Source organism: Puntigrus tetrazona, chromosome 23 (assembly GCF_018831695.1).
Source record: "Puntigrus tetrazona isolate hp1 chromosome 23, ASM1883169v1, whole genome shotgun sequence".
In the NCBI taxonomy this organism is placed as follows: domain Eukaryota; kingdom Metazoa; phylum Chordata; class Actinopteri; order Cypriniformes; family Cyprinidae; genus Puntigrus; species Puntigrus tetrazona.
In genome coordinates this window covers 10,836,839-10,863,265 of record NC_056721.1, presented here as the reverse complement: position 1 = coordinate 10,863,265, position 26,427 = coordinate 10,836,839, and the positions used below count along the sequence as shown (strand labels likewise).

The following is a 26,427-nucleotide window of genomic DNA, read 5'->3' as shown; positions in this document are numbered from 1 at the left end:
GAGGAAGGGAGAGGAGGATGGGGGATGGGGAAATTATCAGTGGAGGACACTGGATGAGAGGATGCGAGAGGGAGGAAGATAAAAGAAAGATGGGTTTTACAGAAAGGGAGAGGGGCAGAATGAAAGAGGGATGGAAGAATAAGCCCCGAGAGTGAGAGAGAGAAGCAGAAAGAGAGACATCGAATGCGTGTAGGGGTGAGCGTGGCAGAGACAGCCACATATTTATTGGAGTATAAAGAGTATTCATGCAGGGAGAGGAAGGCCGGACTAATGCCTGCCTGCTCTGCTAAAAAGCTCTAAAGCGTTCGCACACACACTCTCACAGTTTTTCTTGCCATTCCCTCCTTCACTGGTCTTTCAGGAAAGGTGTTTGAATGACAGATGAGAGCGCTCCCAGTGTAATGTCCATAAAATGTGTGAGTGTGTCTCTCATGCGCCGTGATGTGCTGAATACACTATTTGCCTGCCTCTGCTCAGGAAACGGCTGCAGCAGTCAGACTTTGAAGTGCAGATACTGGGCAGAGGCTGCTGCTGCGTTTCTCTCGGGCATGTTTCCACCAGCTTACAAATGGTTGGTAGTTACACTGGCACTTAGGTACGATCTTCCTGACATCTGCATATAGGCTCCAGCACTCGTCAACAGAGAGTGAATATTTTCATTAATATATATATTTTTTTGTTATATAATATATTTGTAGAAATTCTCATATAATCTGTATCATAATTTAAAATAACTGTTTTCTATTTGAATATACTGTCAAATGCAAATGATTCCTGTGACCCAATTCATTTTTAGCATTGTCATGAACTTTCAGAAATCATTCTAATACGCTTGATTTCTTATTAATATCAATATTGAAAACATTTGCGCTACATAATCGTACGAACTCATACATTTAAACAAAAAATTATTTGATGAATAGCCATTTAGCATGCAATAGCCATATGTATACAAATACAATTTTAAAAATGTCAACTTTGGACTTTGGTCCCTTTGGAGCACAAAGAATGAATCTCTTCGGTAATAACCTGACCGATGGAAGCTGCTTTGTCATAGTAGTGTAATATTCAGACCAGCTCAGACATACATGCACAAAGACCCTTGTGCTTTACAGCAAGGCCAGTTTGATAACCTCTTTAACACAATATGAATCCCTACAAGCAGGTGGCAGCTCCTGAAGCTCTCTTTTCTCATTCGATGCGAATAATGACAGCCAATAAAACCTCTTAACTGCGTGACAAGCGTGAAATATGATTAGTCCTGGCTCATGTCACTCAACTGGCCCCAGTCCAGTTCACTCCTGCAGAGCAAGTTCCCCTTTTAATCATCCAGAGTAAATGCCATACAGACAAGCCGACTGTGTCTGAGCTTCGTCCATCCATCCTGAATTCTACCCATCCCACAAACGCAATAGTCAAGAGTTTTACATATGTATTTCATGCAGTTCTTTAAAAACTCATTCTACTTCTATTCAGTGTTAACTGTAAATAAATCTACATCTCTGAGGAAACAAAACAGTGGGCCGAGTGATTGTTGCTATGTTTATTGCCGCAATTACTTTAGCAGGTGTGTGTGTTTGCATGTGACACACACAGACACACAGAGGGGTGCAGGCACAACAGTCGATAACACCGCTGTGCTTCCTGTCTCAGAATCTCAGTAACGACCAATCAGGCGTAATGATCCAGTCTACACAGCAGGGCCTGTGAGGAGTCACCACAGCACAAGCATTTCATCAAGGGGTGCAGTCCGTGCGCTGATTGGCTGAGAGGACAGACGGTGTACTTTTTGAACCCCCGCACATATGTACTAGGCATCTAAACAGGATGGCAGCAAGCAGGAGGGAATGAGAGATGATCGGCTCTTTTCTTGTGCAGTAATTGACTGTTTTTTTAATTCATGCGGATGACCTCCAATTAGTGTGCTCCTCCGATAAGCCCGAGCCCGTCAGTCAACTCCCCCCGCTGCAGTCTAACAGAATCTCCTTCACAGCACACCAAACACATTTCTTACAGATTCTCCCTCTTCAGACCAGCACCGGTCGATGGTTTACTTCAATCACAAATCCAAAACTTTTCTGAGATTTTCAAAAAACGGCTAAGCTAATGTGCATAATAAATCTCTCTCTCTTTGTATGAATATTCTAACATTATAGAATTAATAATATATTGAATCATATTATAAATACATAATAAAACTAAATAATTTATATTTTTATATATATACTGTATATATGTATATAGACACACACCCACACACATATATATAATCTAAAGTATAACTGATGCAGAGGGAGATTCACTTCTTCTACCCCCATCGCTCTCTCGACCTCTTTCTCTCACTTCTGCACAATAGAGTCCCACCATGTCTGCTTGTACCACCCCTCCTCTCCTCTCGGCTCTTCTAAAAAAAACAAAAAAAACCAAACCAAACCAAAGCAGAGCTTGGTTACGGGAAGTGAAAGAGAGAGAGCTGACAGTGCGCTCCAGCTGCTCTGAATGTCACAGTGATTCATTGGGGCATTTAGCGCACTGGGGACAGGACAACACTGGAGTGTGTGTGTGTTTAAGAGGGCAAGGGTCTAACAGGCACAAGGGCACTCACACAAACATGCTGATTGAAACCAGGCTCGTTGAGTTGCTGTCAGGTTGTGAGGATGGTCCACAGACAGTCAATCAATGCTTTACCCATCATTCCCTTGGGGTGTGGGGGCAGAGGGCAGGCGGGAAAGAGCAGAGTGCTGCATCAGCCACCAGCTGCCAACAAGCTCATCATAAAATACTTCCTTAACACACACGTATACAAAACCACAAGTGCACATAACCAATACTCGAGACGTACAGTTATCATTTACACACACACACACACACACACACACACACACACACACACACACACACACACACACTATGGCTACATTCCAAAACTAAATGAACTGCCAACCGAGATCACACATTGAGGTTAAGGCAGTAGCAACAATGTCACACTGAACTATAAATTCACCAAGATGGAGTTCTAGAAACATACAATTCATTCAATGCTGAAAAATATATCAATAAAATTGTTTAATCTAGTTTTTTTTTTTTTTTTTTTTACTGTTAGCAACATAGTAACTTCATACTAACGAAAACACTTTTTAGTTAGAATTAAAGTTCAGTCACACTAGCAAAACACTGCACGTCCATTATCCAGCGAGATTGTGTTAAAATTTTAGCAAACTTTAGCAAAAATTCATTCCCTTACAACATTGTATTCGGGTTGGGATGCTGTCCGAGTGAGCTGCATGCTTACGTTTTGAAACGGAGCTTGTACAGTATAGTACAGTCTCTGTAGGCATCAGAAAAGCTGATTTGCCACTCAAGTCTCATTCCTATCAAATCAAAGAAATATGCCCTTTCCACACTGTTTGTAATAACTTGTTAATTAAAATGAACCATACTTCAAACTTTACTTGGCCCAAACACGTATTCTTCTCAGGATTATGCACAAACATTTTAATCAATATGATTTAATCTACAACAGAGATTTCATATTTCACAGGAGCCAGTATAAATCAATGTTTTCATTGTAGTCCGGTCTGAGAACATTGATTTAAATAAACGCTACTGATAAAGCATGGCATTAATTAAGGGAATTGTTTCTTTAATGCAGCTATGGGCCAATAAATTAAACTATGTCATGTACGCAGCATAGACTATAGCTAGCTAGCTAGGGACAGTAGACCACATGAAAATCTAGTTCACCATTCAATCAGCTCAATTCTACAACATCAGAACAACTAAAGCATGAATCATAGAGCTAAAAATACTACTTAACCATGTGGGCCTTCACACACACACACACACGTGCATGCCAAAACTCACACCCCCCAAACACTTACACATGCTTCAACACACATGATCAAATGCACACAGATATGCACAGGCTCAAGGCTCAAAAAACCCCACAAAGATCTAATGCTATGATGTCCAGGCATTTAGGTGTCCAAAGTGTCACAGTATTTTAACAAATCAAAATGAATTCACAAAAAAATACACAAATGTCTCACTCAGCGGTCAATTTATGAGACCATGAGACTACACATGGCGTGACTTGGATTCCATTTGCCACAAACAAATAATACACTGTTTCATTCACACACACACACACACACACACTCACACAAAGAACAGAGCTCTTTACACCCGCGCATGCTTATGCATGTATATATTCATGCATAAGAATGTCTGTTTTTCCAAATAATACACTGATGTGCATGCATATGTATACCAGCATACCAGTATATTAGAAAGAAGTGCAATTAAGTGCGTATATATTATGGGTGTTATAGTGATATGACCACAGTGTGGAGGCTAAAACTTACAAATACAACTTTCTGCTCAGGTAAAACCACTCAAGAGTTCATACTGTGCTGGCACTTGTTCTTTTCTGAAGAGCTGGATTTAACTGAGCAGAAAGTCGGCAGGAGTTTTTCTGGAAATTTCTACTTAGATGCTTAGAAGTCATAATTATGAGGTGAATTAAAGTGGCTCCGGTCAAAAATAAATGGACACTTTAGCTATTGCATATTTCTTATCTTTTAAATGAAAAAAATAATAATAGTTTTTTAGCAAAAAGAGTACCAAAATGCACATTAGGTGTATATTTGATCTTTTATCTAGTACAGAGAATGATGGGAATGTTTTTATGGGATTGTCGCCTCATAAAAAGCTAAATTGGTAGTTTCTGCCAAGCTTTACGATTGTTCTTCATCGATACTTCTTTAAACGGACACTTACCACATAAAAATTAAATTCTCATCATTTGCTGACCCTTATGCCATTTCAAACCTGCATGGTTTTCATTTTTGGTGAAAAACACATTTTGAAGAATGTTTTAGCTTACAGTGAAAGTCAGTTGAGTCCAAATTAACGCTGGAACCCACTGGCATTCACACAATGCAGAAAAAAAAAAAGTGTTTGAAATGACATGATGGTAACAATGGCAAAATGTAATTTTTTGTGTCAAATTATCCCTTAAGTAACATTTCTTTAACTTGACATTTCAGGCTTCAGGCCAGTTTTCTTTAGTGTTTGTAAATGAACAATGTGTCTTATTTTTTGCACACAGATATCCTCTTTTATTTGTCAGCATGTGTCATGTCCCTGTCATGTAGCATCAATTTAAAATAAAAATTTATAAAGACAGTCAACTTATTACCCCAGCAGCGAGTAAGACAAAAAAAATCAAACATTTTCTAATCACAATGGCAACAGTGTTGCTGTTCATCTTGTATATACAATCATTGCAACATGAGTGATAAAACTTGAGAGGGACAGTCAGGTTGATCATACAGCCCTGTTTCACTTCTCGTGTATGCGGTGGGTTTGAACCCGTCATATATATATATATATATATTTTAACACAAGGCTCAGTAGTTTATTTTTTTTCCCAAGCCTCAGCGGAGCTGACCTGAGCACATGCAGTAACAGATGCTAATTCTTTCACTTCTACTTCCCCAGCCGCCCTGCAGGGAGAGTGTGCGTGGACGCGTATGTGTGTCGGACTCCCCTCTGCGGGATTACAATGGATTATCCTGGTAAGACGCGGCACGAGCTGCTCCCCATGCCGGCACAAGGCCTGGCATTGCCATAGCAACAACCCCGCCACCCCCACCCCGCCCCACAGAAACCCCCAGCATTGTAGCAGTGACAGCTGTCCTCGACCCAAAAGACAGCGAGGAACAGGTCAGCAGAGTGAGTGAGGAAGAAGGGTGGAAATGTGCAAAGACACAGAATGAAGATGCCGAGAGGCGAGAGACAGATGGAGGTAAAAGCAAGTCTGTGCTGAAATGACAGAACGTGAAAAAAGAGAGAAAGAAAGAGAGGTTTATCTTATTAGGTTTGTCCTTTACTGTCTTGGTGCCCCTGACACAGCAGATAATCTTCACTGCAGACACCTGGGAAGAGCAGAGTCCCTGAGCAAGACTCAGCATGTGCTCACAAACGTTCACACATGATGGACTTCTCAAATCTTCTGGGATTCATGAAACAGAAACCTAAAGGTATCCTTCATCAAAAAAAGGAAATTCTGTCATCATTTATTCGAGCTTATTTCGTTACAGAACTGTATGACTTGTCTATGCAATCAAAATTTTTGAAATTACTCAATTAGAATGAATTTTGAGACTTTTGAGAATATATGATAAAAATGACCTTCACAAAGGGATAAGTGATATCTACTGTTATCATGTTGCTTTCTTGGGAATGGACTTTAAATATACTAAAAAGAGTGGCCAGAATATTCTCCAGAAACTCGCCTGTTATGTTTCACTACAGTCATACAGGTCTGTAAAAAAATGAGGGTGAGAAAACAATGAGAGAGTTTTCCGTTTTTGTTGAGCTATTCCTTTAAGGGCATGCACAGCTAGATGAGGAATGAAGGATTTGAATTTAAGAAGTTTAACTATGCCCCTCACACACTCAGTGTGTAAATCCTAATGGCACAGCTGATGAGAGACGGTAATCAGGTAGATTTAATGGGCCCCGCTGAAATTCCCAAGTTTGGACTCTAAACTGAGCAGAGATAATTAGAGAGGGGCTCAAAACCCCCTTTCACATTTAATAAAAAAAAGTCATTTATTAATCTCTGCTTCCCTCCCCCTTTCTCGCCTCCTCCTAGTCTCTCTCTTAGGACTGCTGGTGCTTCTGTTGAACAGAGAGTTTTCTGGGTTGTTATAAGTGGGCTGTTCTGTTTGTCTGCAATACCTCAATACAGCAGACCCAAGAGCCCAGGACACTACACAGAACGGAGTACAGTCTGCCAGTACAGTTTATACTGTGTGTGTTTGCGTGTGAATCATGTTCCTCTTTTCAAAAAGGTACACTTTTATACCTATTAGGTTCAAATATGTACACTTTTAAGTACTAATACGTACCTTTAAGGTACTAAAATTGAGCCTTTAAGTACAAATAGGCCCCTATAAAAAAGGTACCAGCACAGTGACAGCTTTTGTACCTTTTATTTCTGAAAGGGTATGTTGTAGGTACAAAATGTCCCCACAAAAATAGAAGTATCCAAAATCCTTGTCAGTACATTTTTTGGTCCCATAAGGAAACAAACTTTAGAATTAGGTTTTTTGAAAATGGAAAGTCCAAATAATCCATAAAAACCAATGTGTTTGTGTGTGTAAGTTAATGCACCAGTTATAAAAAAGGTAAGGTTTGTTTTTTTACTACATCTCTTAATTCATAATACTTCTTGTAAAATGATACAATAGCTTTTTAATTTCCTGTGGCTCAACTGGAAGACCACAGAGCTCGCAACAGGGGTTGAGTTTCTAAGAAACACACATACTATTAGATTGCGAATGTACTTTAAAGCCCATAATGTACTTTAGCTTTGACAAAAACTTATATACTTAAAGTATGTTCACATGGACACATGCACTAGATAAATATATTATAAATAAAAATAATTAATGTGCAACCTGACCATATAGAATATAGTTAAGAAAAAATCTGGTTAATGCTTATGATGAAATTCATATCACACATACAGTATAAATACAATATATGTGTATTGGCATTGATTAATAATCTAGACTTCAGCTGCAGTGCATACATCTCTAAATCAACAACAATGCACAGAACCAAGTCACACTCAAATGTATGTCAGAAAATAGGAAAAAAAAAAGATCTATCGATTCCATTTCATTGTCACGTTAATATCTTCTTGCCTTTACAAGTCCAAAGTGTTACAGAAAAATCACCCTGCGGTCTGAGTGGCCAGCCTGAGCCGCATTGTAAATGAGAGGAGGTCAGGCTAGAGGTACAGTAAAGCTGCGGTCAGCTGAGATGCTGAATCTGGGCAGCAGTTCAGCTGGTAATAGGATGTGAGTAGACAGGCCTGTGAAAGCACTGCCCGGCCTTTCCATCGGCCTTTCACCCAATTCCCTAGGAAAAAGACAGAGAAGGGGGAAGGGACAGAGATCGAGAGAACGAAAGATGGAATAGGAGAAAGAAAACAGAGAGTGCCCAAGGCAGTGACTTTCTCTCTGTCACAGATTGTTCCTCTCTTTCAGTCTTTCGTGACTGCCATATTGGTAAGACGAGAACGAGAGACCGGGGATGAGTGAGATATGGAGGTGTGGAGGAGAGAGACAGCTTACTGAAAAGTGTCAGAGTATGTTTCTTTAGCGTGTGCAGCCATTTTTCTGCTCTGAATAGTTATGACTGTGCTGAGGGCAGAAACAAATAGAGCATTTAGCGTAGCATGGAGGACAGCGGAGGAGATGGAGAGAGAGGGGGATGGAGGAAAGAACGTGGGGGGGAGGAGGGTCTATCATGAGATTGAAGGAATGACAAAATTACACGCCGTGAAGAACCATTCCTCCCTTGTTCAGCTCAGTACAGTGTACCTCTGTAGCCTTGCTAATAGTAGTCATAAAGTGTGTGCGCACACACACACAAAAACAGAACAACAGACAGTGTCTTTTGCCAGAATCAACCCACTGTTTGTCTGTTCTGTTATCGTCCAAAGCTACATGTGGATCTCAGTCTGTTCCTTGCGGCACGCACGGACTGGCAGGCGACGCTAAAAATGCAATGTGTCAACGGCTGTTATAAGCATGACACTGGAAATTAGGAAGTTTGATTAAGGACTTAATGGGATAGATCACCCAGAGATGATCATTCTGATATCATTCACTCACCCTCATGTCATTTCAAACCTATAAGGCTTTGGATTCATTAACTAAGATTCATTTTGAATGTAATGTGAAAGATTTCTGTCTAGGTAACCAAAAATCTGAAGATCCAAAAAGGTCATAGAGGCATCTTACAACCGATCCATGTGAATTAAGTGGTTTAATCCAAGTCTTGTAAAGGGACATGATCAATATACTGTATAAGATGCACATCAATTTAGGCTTTTATTCAAATGTAAACACATAACATACAGCACATCATATCTGGCAACCACAGAAGCGTGTGAGTGTCACATGTGCATCGAACACTAGAACAAACTTTATTGATTCTTGAGCATCATGCATGGACGTTTGAGCTTCTGTGTTTACCATATGATGTGCTCTATGTATGTATATAGTTAAGAATGCACTCATCTATAACAAAAATTCACATCACGATTATAAAAACACTGACAGTGTCACAAACAATGCCTGATCAAAATGTGTAGTGACTTCTGACTTACATGTATGTTAAGTGAATTACGTAGGTTTAAGTTAGATTGTTATGTTGAGTCCATTAAGCTATTGAACAGTTAGTTTGCAAAACAAAGGCAACATAAAACTTCAATTTTAAAGTCACAATAAAACAGAAGTAGCAACAGATCTTTTCTTTGGTATCATGATGTAGGTCCAAGTGTTACAGATTATTAGTCCAAAGTTAATTTGCTCTCCTGTCTGATTTGTAGCTAAGGCTAGAAGGGATACAGCTGTGGCTACTCAGCATGCACACATCAATATAACGAAAATTTCAGATTTCTGATTGCTTGTCAATCAAGATCCTTGCACCCGATCATTAACAATCAATAACAATTAAGAGGTAAATTTTTATTTCGCACCAATTTTAAGACCGAACACAGGCCAATTGTTTACTGTTTAACTAATGCAATGCAATTGACTTCAATGGCTGGTGCCCACTTATCTGCTTTTCAGCAGATCTGCTGTTACTGGCTTCACCTTATACCACCTTATTAATATTCATGATCCAGGCGGATATGGTTTTATAATGTGGCCCAGACTTTTCACATCGTTCCTACGCCCCTGGTTATTACCCACAATTCTTTGCAGCTATCCGATGTGCAAGTATTCATCTATTTTAGACATACACAAGGGACAGCAGATGTACAACAGGTTGAGCAGCTTACTTCACAGTCACCAATCGTAGCAAATGAATACTGTATCCCAGAGACAGGAGGAGTTTAGCGAGAAAATAAGGTGCTGCTAACCTCTACTTGCTCTCTCTCTTTCATCACACACACACACACACACACACACACACACACACACACTCATTTACAAGTCTGTAGTGCTACTCAAAACAAGAAATGATTTCCAATACTAAACGTGGGTTGAATTTGCTCTGAAATAGCTTTTGGTAGAAAGCCCTATACATATTAACGCCCCGACACGCTTAACCTACAAATATACACAAGCATGTTCACCTCAACTTTAGCCGACGCAATAAGAGATCTGCAGACCATCCACACCTTCAGTTTGTCTCTAAATGCAGGTGCACATCTTGGCGCTGGGCCAAAATGAAGAGGACAAATGGATTGAGAAAGTACAGATGACATTAGGGCATATGAGACAAGAGGGAAGGTATATGCAGGAAGCGGAGGGTAAGGAAAGAAAGGGATGGGGGTATTTAGCAATGCACCACTCTGAGAGGGTGCCGGCGGAGGGGAGGGGGGAGGGTTACGAGGAACATTTGCAGTGTTAAAGTAACCATCTTCCTCCTGCGGTGGTCTTGAGGGAGACAGGAGGAATATTAGGAGTGCAGGGGCGGGATTGAATTATTGCATCTTAGCCCGCATGTGGACATGGACAAAGACGAGCAGTGCTAAAATGCAATACTGAAACCAGGGTGGAAAAGGAGAATGTGCAAGAAAAAGAGAAAAGCCAAAACCAAAAGGAGGAGACGTCTGTAGAGAGAGAGCATGGAGGGGTAGGGGCAGTGTAGGGCAAAGAACACAAATATTTTACCTGTCAGCAGATAGCAAATTTGTTGTTGTTGTTTAACGTGCCGTGTAGAACACCAGAGACTGAACGAGTCCGAGGCCACCTACACACTGCATTTAAATTCGGTTGTCAGTTCATCTTTTAGTGCTTAATCCGGTTCTGTACACACACAGTTCAGTAATTTACGGGAGTGACAACCGCATTCTCCTACCGAATTAACTCCCACAAAATGCAGGTAGTGACAACCGCATTTGCAGAAATGTTGTGCGGTATGTACGGAAACAAACTTAACTGCTTGTTGATGATGACGACGACGTCACAGGATTTCTGCCAATGACATTGTACTGCCAGGTGACTAGCGATTACATCAGAGATTGCCGGATGGCGGAGAGAGGCATGTTGTGGAGCAAGGATTAAAAAACAGAAATACATAACGACACCTCTGCCGATAATGGTTTAGTACGGTTTGACGTCTCTTCTGTCTGATGTTTATTTTATTATCAGCAGCTAAAACAAAACTCGCTAAACTGCGGGCTTCCATTGTTTTGATAACTACAGTATGTCGATATGGTTTCCTCTGTGTCAATCATCACAGATGCGGGAGTAAGTCTTGTTCCGTACACATATGGAAGGATTATTTAGGAGATTCACTTCTGCATTAAAATGCTGTTGTCACACCGAATATTTACAGTGTGTCTCTCTCAATACTGGTATCAGTTATGTCCCAATCAGTTTTCACCCCCCCACACACACACACAAACAAATTATAATATTATTAAATATTATTATTAATAAATAAAAATAATTTTAGTGCGGTCAACCCAATTAATCGCATCCACAATAAAGGTTTGGTTTACATAACAAATATACACAGTATAGACACGTTAAGTATATATAAAAACAAACATGCATGTATATAATTAAGAAAAAGTGTTTTTTTATATTTATGTATAATGTAAAATATAGGAATATACATATAAAAGTAAATATTTTCTAAATATATACTGTATGTGTGTGTAATATGCCAACAACACATTTATATTATATATTTTAGAATAACAAATATATATACACACACACACATCTATATGTATAATGAAAATATACATAGACACAATAATAATATTTGCTAACAAAACTGCTAATAATTGACAGCAAGATATCTTTGGTCCGCTCAGTTTCTCTTGTTATTCAGATCTGCTCCGTTTTGTCATGCATGTGGAAATGTATCTGTTTAAAATGCTAAACAGCAGTTTACTGGAATCCTACACCGACCCAGACCGTCTCTGAACAGACGCTACTGCAAGAGCATGTCTCTTTAAATGTTCAATAAAGTGACTGTACGCTGTTTTGTAGCTAACAAAAATTTAAAATTTAATTACACAGTGGGATGGAGTGGGAGTGTGGCCGCAGGCGGCGAGTCCTTATTTAGGGTGGGCAGTCACATGCCTCTGTCAAAACATATTAACCCCTCCCCTCTCCACGTTCCAGCAGAGAGGATTACAGAGAGAGAGGGAGATGGCAGAGAGACCACTGACAAATGTGTCTACTGTAGATCAGCCTCTGATAATCATAAAATCAGTCGTCTTCTCTTCAGTGAACAATGCCGAATCAACTGCGAATCCTGCATCTTAAGACACACACACTAGCATATTAGTGGTGAAGGTTGATTGCGAGTGTGTGAGGGTCAGGTTTCCTGTGGTTTATGCTTCTTAAGTGTGTGACTCAGCAGTCTATTCAGAGATCTCCCCATCTATCTGTCCTCTTTCATATTCTCCCCTTCTTCTCATTCTCTTTCTCTCTACGTACACTGGAGGACCAAAAAGGACCATTAGCATCTTAAGATGGCTGTAACAGATTCATGTTACTCATGTGTTACTGTCCACTCAGTCTTCATTTATGAGCACCCGAACATCATCCGGTTTACATGTAACAAGGCAGCAGATGAGATATTGACTAAGATAGAACCATACCATATGACCAAGATAAACTAAATTTTCTAGCAGTACTAGTCTCTTAATATACAAATGCAAAGTAAACTTTTGATGGCTACTTCCAGCAGGATAACGCATGGAGCATCATAACACCTTTGGGATGTGGTGGATTCGCATCATGGATGTGCAGCCAACAAATCTGCAGCAACTGCGTGATGCTATCCTGTCAAAATGGACCAAAATCTGAGGAATTTTTCCAGTTCCTTGTTGAATCTATGCCACGAAGAATTAAGGCACTTCTGAAGGAGTGAATGAGTATGTATGTTTGACACACACACACATATGTGTGTGTGTGTGTGTGTGTGTGTGTGTGTGTGTGTGTGTGTGTGTATGTATGTATGTATGTATATGTATACATATAAATAATATAATATATATAAATAAATCATGCTGTCAGAGATTAGCAAAGTGTTCGTTTACTCAAAAAAAATAAATCAACAACTGTAACTTATCTTTTTTTTTTTTTTTTTTTAAAGATTAGAAAATGCCATGACTAGAGGTGTGTGTTGTAAACAAATATTGTTTCCCTATAAATCTCTAAAAACAGTGCAACCCAATTTTTGGGATTTTCACCAGCTTTTCCCTTTTATTTGTGCATAATGCATATGAGGTAGTCACTGAGCAGTCTGTGTAAGGCTGAAAGTAAGACAGAACTAAATAAAAGTGAGCAACTTGGTGTGAGGAGTAGTCTGGCATTTTCTAAGCTGTAATAATGGCCTTGATCTGTCAGAACCTGGAGAGTATTCTTGCTTTTTCTGTTAATGCACGCTGCATGGGCCAATCATTCCTCTGTCTGGGAGCTTCTTAATCTTGACTAAACCCATCTTAAGTTCACATACACACAGACATCGGCCCACATGTTTGAGGAAGTTGGGGAGTCTTGAACAAGTCCAACTTAATCAAAACAGGTGCCAGACGTGGACCTTGACACAAAGCGTAGGTGAAAGACTGGCTGGAATTTAATCAATCTGAAGTAAAATAACAGTCAAAGTTCTCCCTGGTAAAACACTGACATCTGTGGTAGTACCTGTGATTTCCTAGCAAGTTCTGGAAAGCTGATCTACTTACTGGACCACACAGCCTGGACTGGAAGGGAGCTGCAAATCTTTGATGATCTGATTAATTAAATGAATAAATACTTAAAGGGTTACTCCACTCCAAAATATACCATTGAAAATTCTACTCATGATAAAAGTTTGTCCTTTTCGCAATAATAACGATGAGTCTGGTTGATGATGTAGTTTTGCGCGTGGAGTAAAAACAAGCAAGGAGGAAGGCAAAACGTCAAGCTGAGGTGTAGCTTATTGTTAAGAAAAAACATGCCTGATTCAAAAATAGGGTCTCAAAAATGCTAAATAATTTGTCATCATTTTTTTTGGTCATATCGAGCATCCCTATGCTATAGTGACATTACATGAATAAGGCCTTCATTTTTGTTTTCTATCTGTATAGAAATTCTCGTAGCTTCATAATATTACGGTTGAACCATTGATGGCAAATGGTTCATTCAGACAACCTCTTTTATACTTTTCTGCACCCTGACATACGTACATTTTTTTTGCAGTCAATGGGACAAACCTCCCGGTTTTCATCAAAAATATTTTGAATTGTATTTCGAAGACGAACAGAGCCGTCAGTGCTTGTAATATCATGGGGGTAAGTGATTAATGCCAAAACTTTCATTTTGGGGTGGAGTAACCCTTTAAATCTAAGCTGACAAAAAGCTTGGAAATCTCTGCTTGAGAGGAAGTCCATACCACGTCGAACCAGACCTTCAGATGCGATGGTTGGTTAGTGAGCCTTGAAATTACCACCAGGTCTGAAACAGATGTGAAGAAAACTGTATGGGTGTTGTTAATGACATGACTGCATTAGTGAGACAGAACCAGCTGTGCTGAGATGTTCGCTTGAGAACAAGTGGTTCCTGCAGTGAGACATGATTCTGTCCTACTCCATCAGCGGGTTAAAGACATGAGTGGTCTTACTATGATATCTCACTTTACTGTGTAATCCCAGGATTACTACAGAGCGTGTTAATCCAGCAACATGATGATAATGTGACTCAATCCTCACACCACACCATCAGTCCTGCTAACTCAAGACATATCCCAGCTTTCTAACGAGGGCTGCAATTGATCAGGCAGCCATTTTATTGGAAGCTATGACCTGTACATATGTGTACTGAAAAATAAAGCATCATTCAGTCAATAGTTTGCAACAGAACGTTTCTAGCCTTTCATCAGGATACAGTGTCCACATTTTCTTTTTCTTTTGATACTTGTAATGGATATATACATATCATTTTTAGAGCTGTTTCAAGTGAACTCTTTAACAAATTCGGTGGGTCTCCCAATCTACAAAATTTAGTGACACAAAGCCACACAACTAGATGACTTCATCCAAAGCAAACAAATCCAAAGCAGCTAAAAGCGTGAATATTATATTGATTTTGATGAGAGTTTCGTAATGTTTGTCAAGTGTATTCTTCTACACTTGTCGGCTGTGACCCAACGAGACCCAACATTGTTCTGGGACCTCATAATTCACAAATTAAGCACTGCTCATATTTCACAAACAAACACGGGCTCACAAAACATCCATTTCATTGATAAGCATCCTGCAATGTCCTCTAAAGCAGCACTGGCATCTCTCGACATCCTTCCCCTGTCTCTATTGTAAATTAAATTTCTCCCATTTTTGTTCCTCATAAAAGATTTAGCAGAAAGGTGATCTTAATCTGGGTCACTGGCATTCCTCGGCTCTTCCCCATTAGAATTTTCATCATGTTTAATATTCAACCTCTCTGTCTCATTACGCACTGCAGGATCACTCTCTCTTACATGCATGCGAGTTAGTACTGTATTGATGAAATTAAAATATACGTTGAAAAAGTGCACACCAAGATTGCATTTATTTAATCGAAAATACAGTAAAACAGCAATATTGTAAAAAATTACTACAATTTAAAATTCTTAAAATATTTTTAGTAACTACTGCCATCAAATGATTAACTGCGAAATATATATATTTATTTATTTTTCATCTTCCCCAAATGTTTAATGGTATTGTATGATGATTTTAGTAGTAAACACGCTGCATTTTTTAGACACACCCCTCAATCTTAGTTTGAACCTCTTCAGATGAGATGCAGGACATTACGTTCACACACACAGACACACACAAACGCAAATCATCAGATCTGTCAGAGCTAAACGCTGTCCTCTCCTTTCTAGTTATTCCAGTCGCCCATCTTCTCAATCATCTCTCATTATCTCTGTCCTCTATTCCCCTCTTCCCTCCTTCCAAATCATGCCACATGACCTACAACCCTCTTTTTTCACTGCTCCATCCCCGGCTGTCCTTTCCACATCCTCTCCTTGAGTAGTGTAGGCATGTTGAGCTGCTGGAGTGTATTATAGTATTCTAATTCCCTTCCCTGCATCTATCTGTCTCTCTCTGTGGCCTTGAAAGGGTGAGAGCCGCTCCCCCAGCACAGCCTCCCACATGCCAACAGACGACATACCGAGAGCCATAAAGAAACCTCACCCGTCTCTTCCTGAGCTCTTATGAGATGCATTTAAATTTTCTGAGATGATTATTTGATCCGAGTGGGATCCTCTGAAATAACCACACATATTGTGCAGTTTCAAATCCTGCTACATATATCCTCAGAAATAATCTTAGAAATGCTATGAAATGCACATTATGAAGTGACCTACACTATATATACACTTCATGTCGCATTCAGAGTTAAGTATGTGTAAAGTGTTTCAATCCAGTTTAACATTAATAATTATTACTGAAATTTTCATATTACATAATTATTATTCATTTTAAAAATGTGTATATATATATATATATATATATATATATATATATATATATATATATATATATATATATAAGTCTACTTTACATCTGCACTGATGTCAATTTTAAAAATCAAAATGAATTCTACTAGTTGAATAATATTTTAAAATGACACTATTGCTAGGTCGGTAAAATGTTATGCTCTTATTTTAAAGTCTTTTTACGCTAAAGATAAAATGGCAAAAATTGTGAAATATTCAATTAAAATAACTATTTTGTATTTCAATCTATATTACAATGTATTTTATTTCTACAGTGACGAAGCTGAATTTCAGCAGCCACTGCTCTATTCTGTAGTGAAAAGTGACCATTCAGAAATCAATTTAATGAACCCTTGCTGAAAAATTCTATTTATTTCATTCAAATAAATATATAAATACATATCTTACTGGCCCCAAAACATTGAATGGTAGTGTATATGTAACAATGTTGATGTTCGTACTTTAAATGACATTAACAAAACATTTTTACGACAATTAATCAGACTACATTTCATAATCGTCACAGCTCTAATGACAACAAAGCTGTTCTGCCAGAAATGGAGGAAACACACACTTGGGAACAGCACTTTAGATACCTCAGTGACTACTTTGCACACTCATTAAATGTCACATCGGAAAGACGTCCCGTGCGCACGCTCACCGACCCAACCTGTTAAAATTCACACAACTGTGTGTGTGTTTGCCAGTAGCTGTGGATGAGCTGCAGTCAGAGCAGCCCACGTAACTCTGAGGTCACATGAGAGTGCAGACACAGCCTGTGGCTCCTCTCGTCTTTGCGATTCTAAGAAGCGATTAAGCAGGCGAATACGTAGGAGTGGGAGTGGCACATTCCACCTTTTCTCTCACCCCATGTCACCCACTCCATCCGCCCTGCTAGCACGCGCACCCGCTCTTATTGTAGCCTGCGGCGCGGGAACGAAGACCTGCCGAAGACCCAGCCGTGACATCAACAAGCTTCCTGTGGAATCCTAATTACAGCAATCATGTACTTGACAAATTGTTTCAAATTCTCAGGTTTTCACTACGAAACTTACATGCACAGACATGCACAACATCTTTTGAAGTGGCAGAATGACTGCATACCGTCCAGAGCAAGGCAGGTTTGTCCCGAGTTCCTGTTGGATGCTGATGGGTCAGTGCCGCATCCCAGAGATTGTGATGGGGGGAGGAGAGGATATAGAGCGAGGAGGAGGAGGAGGAGGAGGCACAGTCAGACTGAGGTAGCAGCCTTTTATTTGGACCCATATGACACAAAGCCTCTTCTCCTCTCCCTTTTTCTTAATGACTAACAGCCTCTTTCATTTTAATGGATTGCAACGGAGGAGGATGGGTAGGGTGTGTGTGTGTGTGTGTGTGTGTGTGTGCAGAAACACTGTCTGCAGACACATGGAGGTGAAAAAGATTATGCCCCAAATGAAAAAGCCACCACCCTGCTTCTATTTTGATAACAATCCTGCCCATCTTAAAGAATGAACATATTACCATTGTCAGATACAGAAATGAAATGATACGTTTACATTTGGATGGCTGCTTAACTTGCTCTCCGAAAGTTAATATTTGGTCTGGTCCTTAGGGCTGGTGGAATGTTTTAGCTCTTTGTTTTGATGTCCACTATGCAAATGCTGTCTAATTGGCAAGAGAAGTCATAGCATACCTAATCTCAAAACTATCAATATCATTTATATCCTTCAAAGTAAAGACATAAAGACAAAAATAACTGCAGAAAGAAACACATAAGGCAACAAAAATGCAGAAAGAAATAGTGTAGAAAGAAAGAAATTAGAAAGAAATGCAAAAAATAAGAAATGCATTTCATTCTGCATGTCTTTCTGAATTTTAGTTTTTTGCTATTTTGCATTTTACCTTTATCTTTTTGTGCAGAAAGTCCTACATTTCTTTGTCTTGCAGGAAATTAGGTAGAATTCCACAAATGAAAAAAGAAATTCAGAAATAGACATAAAAGAAATACACAAATGAAAAAAGCAATAAATAAAAAGAAATTCACAAATAATAATAGAGAATATATAAAAAATATATATATATTTTATATATATATATATATATATATATATATATATATATATATATATATATATATATATATATATATATATAAAAATGGCAAAGGAATGCAATAAAAAAATCTGAAAAAAAAATGCAGAGAGAAAGAAATACAGGAAAAAAAGAAATATAAAAACTCATAATGAAACAAAAAACATTTTTATGTTTAATATAGAAATAATGCAGAGAGAAAGAAAAAGACAGCGCAAACACAGCAGTGCCGTAGACTGAATATTCCCTCTGTGTGTTTGGGGGGGTGGTTTGCATAAAGAGCCGTTTTGTTATTCAGCGTGTGATTGAGAGTCAGAATAGAAGTGATGTGGGAACAGCACAGCGTGGTTATTTTGGGTCCACGTGGCCCATTAGCAACAGCACACTGATAGCACCTTTACTGCAGCCCGCTGCAATCCAGCAGTCATTATGAAGTCTTTATGACCTGTGACAGCCAGTCAAGGCCTCTGGATTCTATCAGAGAACCGTCTCATTTACATTCACACAGGTGCTGCGGCTTATCCACAACCTACCTACACGAAGCAGCCAGTAAAGGGTGAACCCAAGAAAAGTTTGCATGTAATAATACAGAGTTTGTGCAAGTGACCTTTGTTTTCCGACTGCAACACTATCTTGCTTCAGCCTGAGGCAGTGCTAGACAACGTCGCCCAAAACAAGGACTTGTTTTCATAGGCGAAAAAACCACACACACACACACACCCCACACCTCCTTTCTGTCTTTGTCTTCTACTCAGGTTGGAGGCTGTGCGCCATTGTGGACAACAGTTTCTCATTTTCTTTGTTTGGCGTACAAACACTCCTCCACACCTCCATATGCTGTGCCTCCTTCCCTCCAGACCGCAGCCTGTCGGCTGAGAACGCCCCAGTCTGACTCGCCGCCGTGAGTGGGCAGAATAATGCAGACGGTTGCGTCTCCAGATGCATTTCTAAAGGACATTCCATATGCATCTTTAATTTTAGTTCAGACACGGCTGATTCAGTCTGCAGGAAATTACCGTGCTGTGGATTCACAAAGAGGGCCGATTGCGTGCGGAACAGGTGCTATATGAGAATGAACCTAAATCAGATTGAATTATAGGTGCAGAAGTATACAGTGTCTTCATAGATGTGCACATACGTGATAAAACATGTGAGCTGCGCATGTTTGACGGACAGACAAAAGAAAGGAGGCAGGCCGGGCAGAGTGATGGTTTTGAGGTAGGATGCTGTGTTTTGTGCGGTATTGGCACCGCCGCTGGGTGGGCGTGCTGATGGGGCAGTGCTGCATCACAGGGATGGTGATGGGGGAGGAGACCAAATCAGGTGGAGGAGGGGTGCTGCTGGCTGGACAGAGGAGAGCACAAGCAAGAGCCCTTTATTTGGACTTCAGTGAACAACTGGTATATAAACCATCTATCTAAACTATTCGCAAGTTTCGTGAACAACTAAAGGGTGCTTGCCAAGACTGTTCCCTACTTCTGTTTGCTTGTTTTTCCTTTCTGGTCGCATAACAAATTCAATTTTGAAAACAAATTTCTTTTTAGTATGGAAGCACATTTCAAGTCAGACGATGTAAGATGGTAACTTGCAATTGCTTCTTAAAAACTGAAAGAAAACTCCCAAGTTTTTAATGATTTTTGTATTCCTGAATTTCCTGAATCATATTAATAAAACAAAAATAGCATAGGTAAAATATGATTAAAAGCTTTTAAAAGTATTAGAGGAGAGAAGTATTTTTAGAGAAGATACACATACACTGCAAAGAAAAACTAAAATGGGTTTTAATGTCACTATTGATTAGGATTTATGTCTTTGAATAATAAAGGTTTTTTAAAAGTATTTAAAGTGTACAGTGTAGTTCCACTTTAGCACGATCAAAAATACTTCAGTATATCTTTAGTTGTCCACACAGTTAAAGTGCATTAAGTACAAAATTATTGCAGTGCAGTATAATTAATTACATGAATATTTACATTTATTTGTAGTATTCTTTGCATGAAATAAATTTAGTATATTTATTTTTCAATAGGGATCATTTCAACTAAATCTAAAAGTATGTCTTACATTTCACGGCAAAATAGGCGGAAAAGAAATAAGCACATCGGCAGAAATGTAAATATATAACATTTTTTGTTAATTTTTTGTTAGTTTTTATCAGTTGCACAAATCAGATATTTAACATCAAAAGCACATTTAAACATGTTTATGCAGAGAATGTGTGTAAAATATCTAGTCGTCATCTTTTGTGTCTACATGACATTTTAAGATTAGCTTTGCACACACTACAATTCTTACAATGCAGAAGAGAAATGACAATCATTTAGCTTCTGTGCGAATAATGTTTATCTAAGTGCTTGGCACTTTGGTCTTGATGTGAATTTGCACAAAAATCAAATTTTCAATTTATTGGCTGATAGAATTTGTATGAATCAACAAATGAAAATACCATATTGATTGTCTGTCACGAGACCCCCTCAATGTCTGATCGCGGCCCTCTCAATACACTGAGAATAAACTGAATTAAGTTCGAGTTACAGGTATGACAGTATGTAATGGTATAAAGCTGACACAGATAGCATGTTGTTCATATTAATAAAGATATATGGGTGTGATGAGGATTAAAGCAAATCATAGCACTAAAAACAAACACACACACACACACACACATACAGACGCACACGTTCCAACCGACCTCGTCCTCAAGGCTGCTTGGGAGATAAACTGTGGAGGAATCAGGGCAGAGGGTAGAAAGGGAGGGGAACAGTGAAGGTGAAAATGAAAATGGCCTCACATTGTCAGGGACAGAAAGTCTACAGAGCAATAAACAGAGGGCTGCTGTTTACAGAGACCTTGCTTTTTTTTCAGAACGGCTTTGTGTTTTCACACGGCTCTGCAAAGTGCAATCTTCTGTTAAGCCCCAAAACATCACTACTGGATAAAACACATTACTGACAAACTTTTATGCACATATACAACATTACGTAAAGACAGATTTACCAGTAATAAAAAATTATAGATTTTTTTTTTTTAAGTAAAGCAGAAATGGGAGCTTGTCCTTTTTTTTTTTTTTTTTTTTTTTCTAGTCATTTCTGCAAAACCGCATTTTAGTTTAGCAAGAGTAACCCCATTGCATTCAGCTATGGTTAAATTTAGTGGCAGTTTTATAATTAGTGCTAATATCATTAAGCAATTTAGTTTCTGAGGCTAAGCCCTCACTGTTGGTTTAAGAGGACAATCCCTGTGCGTCTACTGCTAGAGGAGATAACCAAAGACTTGCTGTCTTATATCATAAATGACTTTCATGATATAGCTTTAATGTATTTAATTATGCTAGTACAGCAGCTTTAATGCAGGTAAGTACATCTCTCTCAACATCAGCTTTGATCATCCAAGATCAGTGGAGATGTTCGAGATAGTCAAGTGTTTTTCTTCTTGGGGCAGGAGACGTCACAAATCGTTATAAATGAAACGTTGTGGAAACCGCAAGACTGACAGTTTATCAGGTGTATCTGCTGATGCAGGTCTTCACGTGAAAGATAAAGTGGGGAGCTGTTGAGGTGGAAACATGAACTTAAAAGAAAGGAACTTTAATTGGTTGCTTATATTTAATATAAAAAGCCGAGGCCATTGATTGGATGGAATCTAAAGGTGACGTTGCAATCATTTCAGAATTTATTGTTCGTGCACGTGTTTGTGCATCAGTTGTGGGCCACAAGCAAAATTGTGGGAAAGCATTATCTGATCTAATTTCCCTTCAGCACAAAACAACGCCAATCATCTCAGCGGGCAGGGGGCAGAATTACACACAAAGCCACTTGCACTAATGTGCGAGTCTCCCAGTGCTGAGAGAGAAGGTCTAAGATATCAGTACTTATGCAGCACTTCTTGTGGAAAAAACAGGAAGTTCTCTGGCAAAGAGGAAGGGATCCTGATGACTGCTATTGACTGAAGCGTATCAGCACACAGCGTATGTGGTGTAAGTTTACCTACAGACTATGGTTTAATCCTGTACGACTAATAGGTTTGCTGTTACAACAGATACATGACGAGGCATTACATCAGATGGTGATTTGAAAGAGGATTTCACCTGGCATTAGACTTTGTGTGTCCTCTAACATCATTATCAGTAGTCAATTTCAAACAATGAAGATAATGGTGCTAACTGATACAAAAACGCTATGTACAAGGTTGTAGTGAGGTCGATTTGTTTGTCAGCATCCACAAATGATGAAATCTTTATGAAATTCTTGGGAATAAAATTATGGTTAATAACGTAATTGTTTTGGCCAATATTACGCACAACTGTGTCTAGATACAATAAAATGCTGAACTAAAAACTAAAATTTGATCAAATTTTAATATATTTAAAAATAAAACTGTTGTTTCAAATTATAATAATAGTTTACAAAATTTCTATTTTAACTGTATTTTCTATCAAATAAAAGTAGTAAGCATAAGAGATGTCTTTCAAAAACTTTCATGCATTACATTTTTGAAAAATGTCCATATAAATGTCTGTGCAAACTCTCATTTTTGGTTCTATGTTTTTTTTTAAATAATTGTAAAAGAATAATATTACAAAATGTCAAAATACTTATTTTTCTTTATTATGGAGTACAGCAATAATGGCAGCTTGTACAGTTGATGTATGAATGTATTCCTCCATACTCATCAAAAAAAGTGGAACAGCATAACCTGACTAACCAGGGGACCGGTCTTGTTGCACAGCATCTGAAATGTTATTACGGTCATTTTGAAATTCAAAGACGGTTGTCATTTCCGTGTTATTGCCTCCCAGAACTGTTACACCACTCCGTTTCGAACAGCAGGCATCCATGAATGCACTGAACGCATTCATTTTGTTTCGTCTGCTTGCTGAGGATCAAGTCATTTATTACATATGAAGATTATTATATCCAGTAGCTTACTAAGTGCCTTTTTAGTTCTCCTTGACTTATTGGATGGAAATGATGCTTATTTCCAAATGTTTTGTGACAAATGTTTAATTTTGCACACAAGTTAAATTCGCACCTTTAGATAGAGACCAGTGTGAATTGGTTCTTCTGAAATCATTTTAATATTCTGATCTGCTGCTAAAGAAACATTTCTTCATTTCTAATTTACTAATACTGTCTGATAAGCGATGTCATATCAGTATACTGTGCATCCCTACCAACTGTTCAGACAACCTCCTGATCAAAGTATAGTTTAACACAATCTGTACAATATAGGAGATCAGTCTTGCTTGCGTAGAAAAAAAACAAACTCTTGCCCTTGCTAAGCGTTCATGAGATTACTGATTGAACCGGATGAGGGTTAAAAGTGTAAAAGCCTGGGCGCAGGCCTCATTAACATTAATAAGAGGGTTTTCAGTAGCAGCGAAGGAGTGATACAGAGAGCACGAGTGTAATGTACAGACCCAAATGACTGATCCTCCGGCCTGGTTAGGATAGGATAGTTGGTGGGAGTCATGGGCCTTACTTCTAATAAATCTGTGCTAGACTCACATCTGTTTGTGACCAACAGCTGGGTCACCGGGTGATCCCATGTTATCCCGCATCTCCTCTATCCCTCAATCTCACATCTGTGCCTTTTACGATTCTTTCTAATGGATCCCTCTCAAGAGCTACATCGCACCAATATTAACACAGAAAATGTGCCAAAGGTCGCCTCTCAGTTCCACTTTCTAGCTCCTAATATGCCCAGCTATTTTTCCAAAAGCACTTGCTGCTGGTGGCGCACCATGTATTAAAGCTCGTCTCTCATGGAACACAAAACATGATTTATTGAAGACCTTCCAAGATGCTCTTTCCATAAAGGTGACTCGAACTGTTGACAAACATGTCCCCTGACCTTTCAGTCATGGCAAAGACTTCACATAGACACATTTTAAAATATTAAAAAAAAGAACAGAATAACAAATAATGATTTAAATATCACATGTGAGATACATGTACAGTATGTGCACAATTCTTAAGCATGTTAAAATTCTGGTCATAATTATTTTACAAGCACATTTGACCAATTCCAAATCCATAAATATTAATAACTATTATTAATTTTGTATGTAATCATTTAAGGTATATAGAATTATTAACAATGGCTGGATCTGATGCCTTATACTCAGGTGTGTATAATTATTAGGCAGATGCAAAAAAAAAAGAAAAAGAAAGAGATTTCACATCAAAAAATTGTTAAAATGACCATGAGAAGTATTGAAAACTAATGCAGTACAGAAACAAATAAAATCATGACCGACGGACAGTGAAATGCTCAGTTTTTTTCTTGTTGCTTTTTTTGTCCTTTGACAAAACCACCCATGATTAAACACAGCACTATATGTTCTACGGAAGAAAGAAAGTCAAACATGTTCGGAACTACACAACGAGGGAATAAATAATCATTTTTGGGTGAACTGTTCCTTTAAGGCAAGGGTTACATCAATATCTTGAGATCACACCCATGTTTGTCACCCTTTCTCTGCAGAGTACCAAGGTCACCGGGTGCTACGAACACACCTGCTTTAAATTTAGAAGAGCAAATAGGCACGGCGGTGTGCCCCTTTTACAATAGTTTATCTTATCTCCTTCCTCCAACAGGGTGTTTTATTCACCCTCCAGTAAAAGCAGAAGGCGCTGATAGCACCGGGTCCAAATTTCAGGGGCGTTTTGGAGATTTATGGAGCAACCTTTACACGTCTTCTCTGAAACGCACCCTACCCACTCCCCATAAAACAATCAGGGAGAGGTGCGCGGACACTGCGAGAGGATATTACACAAACACTTTCACGAGGCCCTCACACCGAGCGTGCTGGAACAGGCGGTGTGCGCTTTGTGATTATATTCAAGAGTCCACGGCACACACGCAGACAACTCATTAAAAGTAAAGCAACCTTATGATCAGGAGTCTACGATTTAATTGCCCAGAGATAACGAACACGCGCATGTGCTAAAATCACAGCAGGCCGTCATTCCCTCAAACAAAACACATTGTTAGCCATCGGTCACGGGCACAAACCTATAAGTGTAATAATTAATTCAAACCCTTGTTATTTGAGGGTGGCTTTGAGGGGTGGCAGTTAATAATTAAGCAACCTCTGGCCTTGGCTCAGTGGAAAGCGTTCTCTCTTGCAGCAAATGAGGCCTTCAGAAGAGCACCCCAACACACACACACACACATAGAGGCCAAGACTAAAATACTAGCATGTTGTCTACTGCAAACACTTCAGTATAATCTGTATCCACCTTATTGTGCAATGTGGAAGTCCAGTAAGCCGTTTCTTTATTAGATTTAGACGGCCATAGGTAAATAACTAAATGCAATAAACATGCATTTACAATGCACTGTGTTTATGATTACGATAATAAAAATAATATGAAAACAACAACAGTTTCCAATAAAAATCTGAACAGAATGTATACATGTAAAATAAGTAGAGGCAAATGACGAAAGCCTTGCACATTCAAGTTAAAAATAAGATGGCTATTGCATACAATAGCATGTAAAGCGCATACTACTGTAAAACAGTAGGCTACATTTTTGTTGCATAATTTCATTATGTTTACTTTAGCAAGTCCAATTATCGCCTTACATAAAATGTTTTTTTAAAGAATTTAATTATATTAATAAAATAACAAATAAAACAACAAACTGCAATAAAATATAGTCCACTCAAATGAGTAAACTAAGTTATTAAAAATTAAATCATGTCGCACTAAAATAAAAAAAATGTATGTTTAGTAAAATGTATAACAGTAGGTCACTGTAGTATTCTACATATTTTACAAATCCTCATACTCCATACAGCATAATACATATTACGTAATG

General features: G+C 38.7%; 1 protein-coding gene across 2 annotated transcripts in view; it reads right to left on the bottom strand.

Moving 5' to 3' along the window:
* nol4lb (nucleolar protein 4-like b) overlaps positions 1-26,427 on the bottom strand; it is an 83,868-nt gene that overhangs the window by 7,486 nt on the left and 49,955 nt on the right. The window lies entirely within an intron of this gene.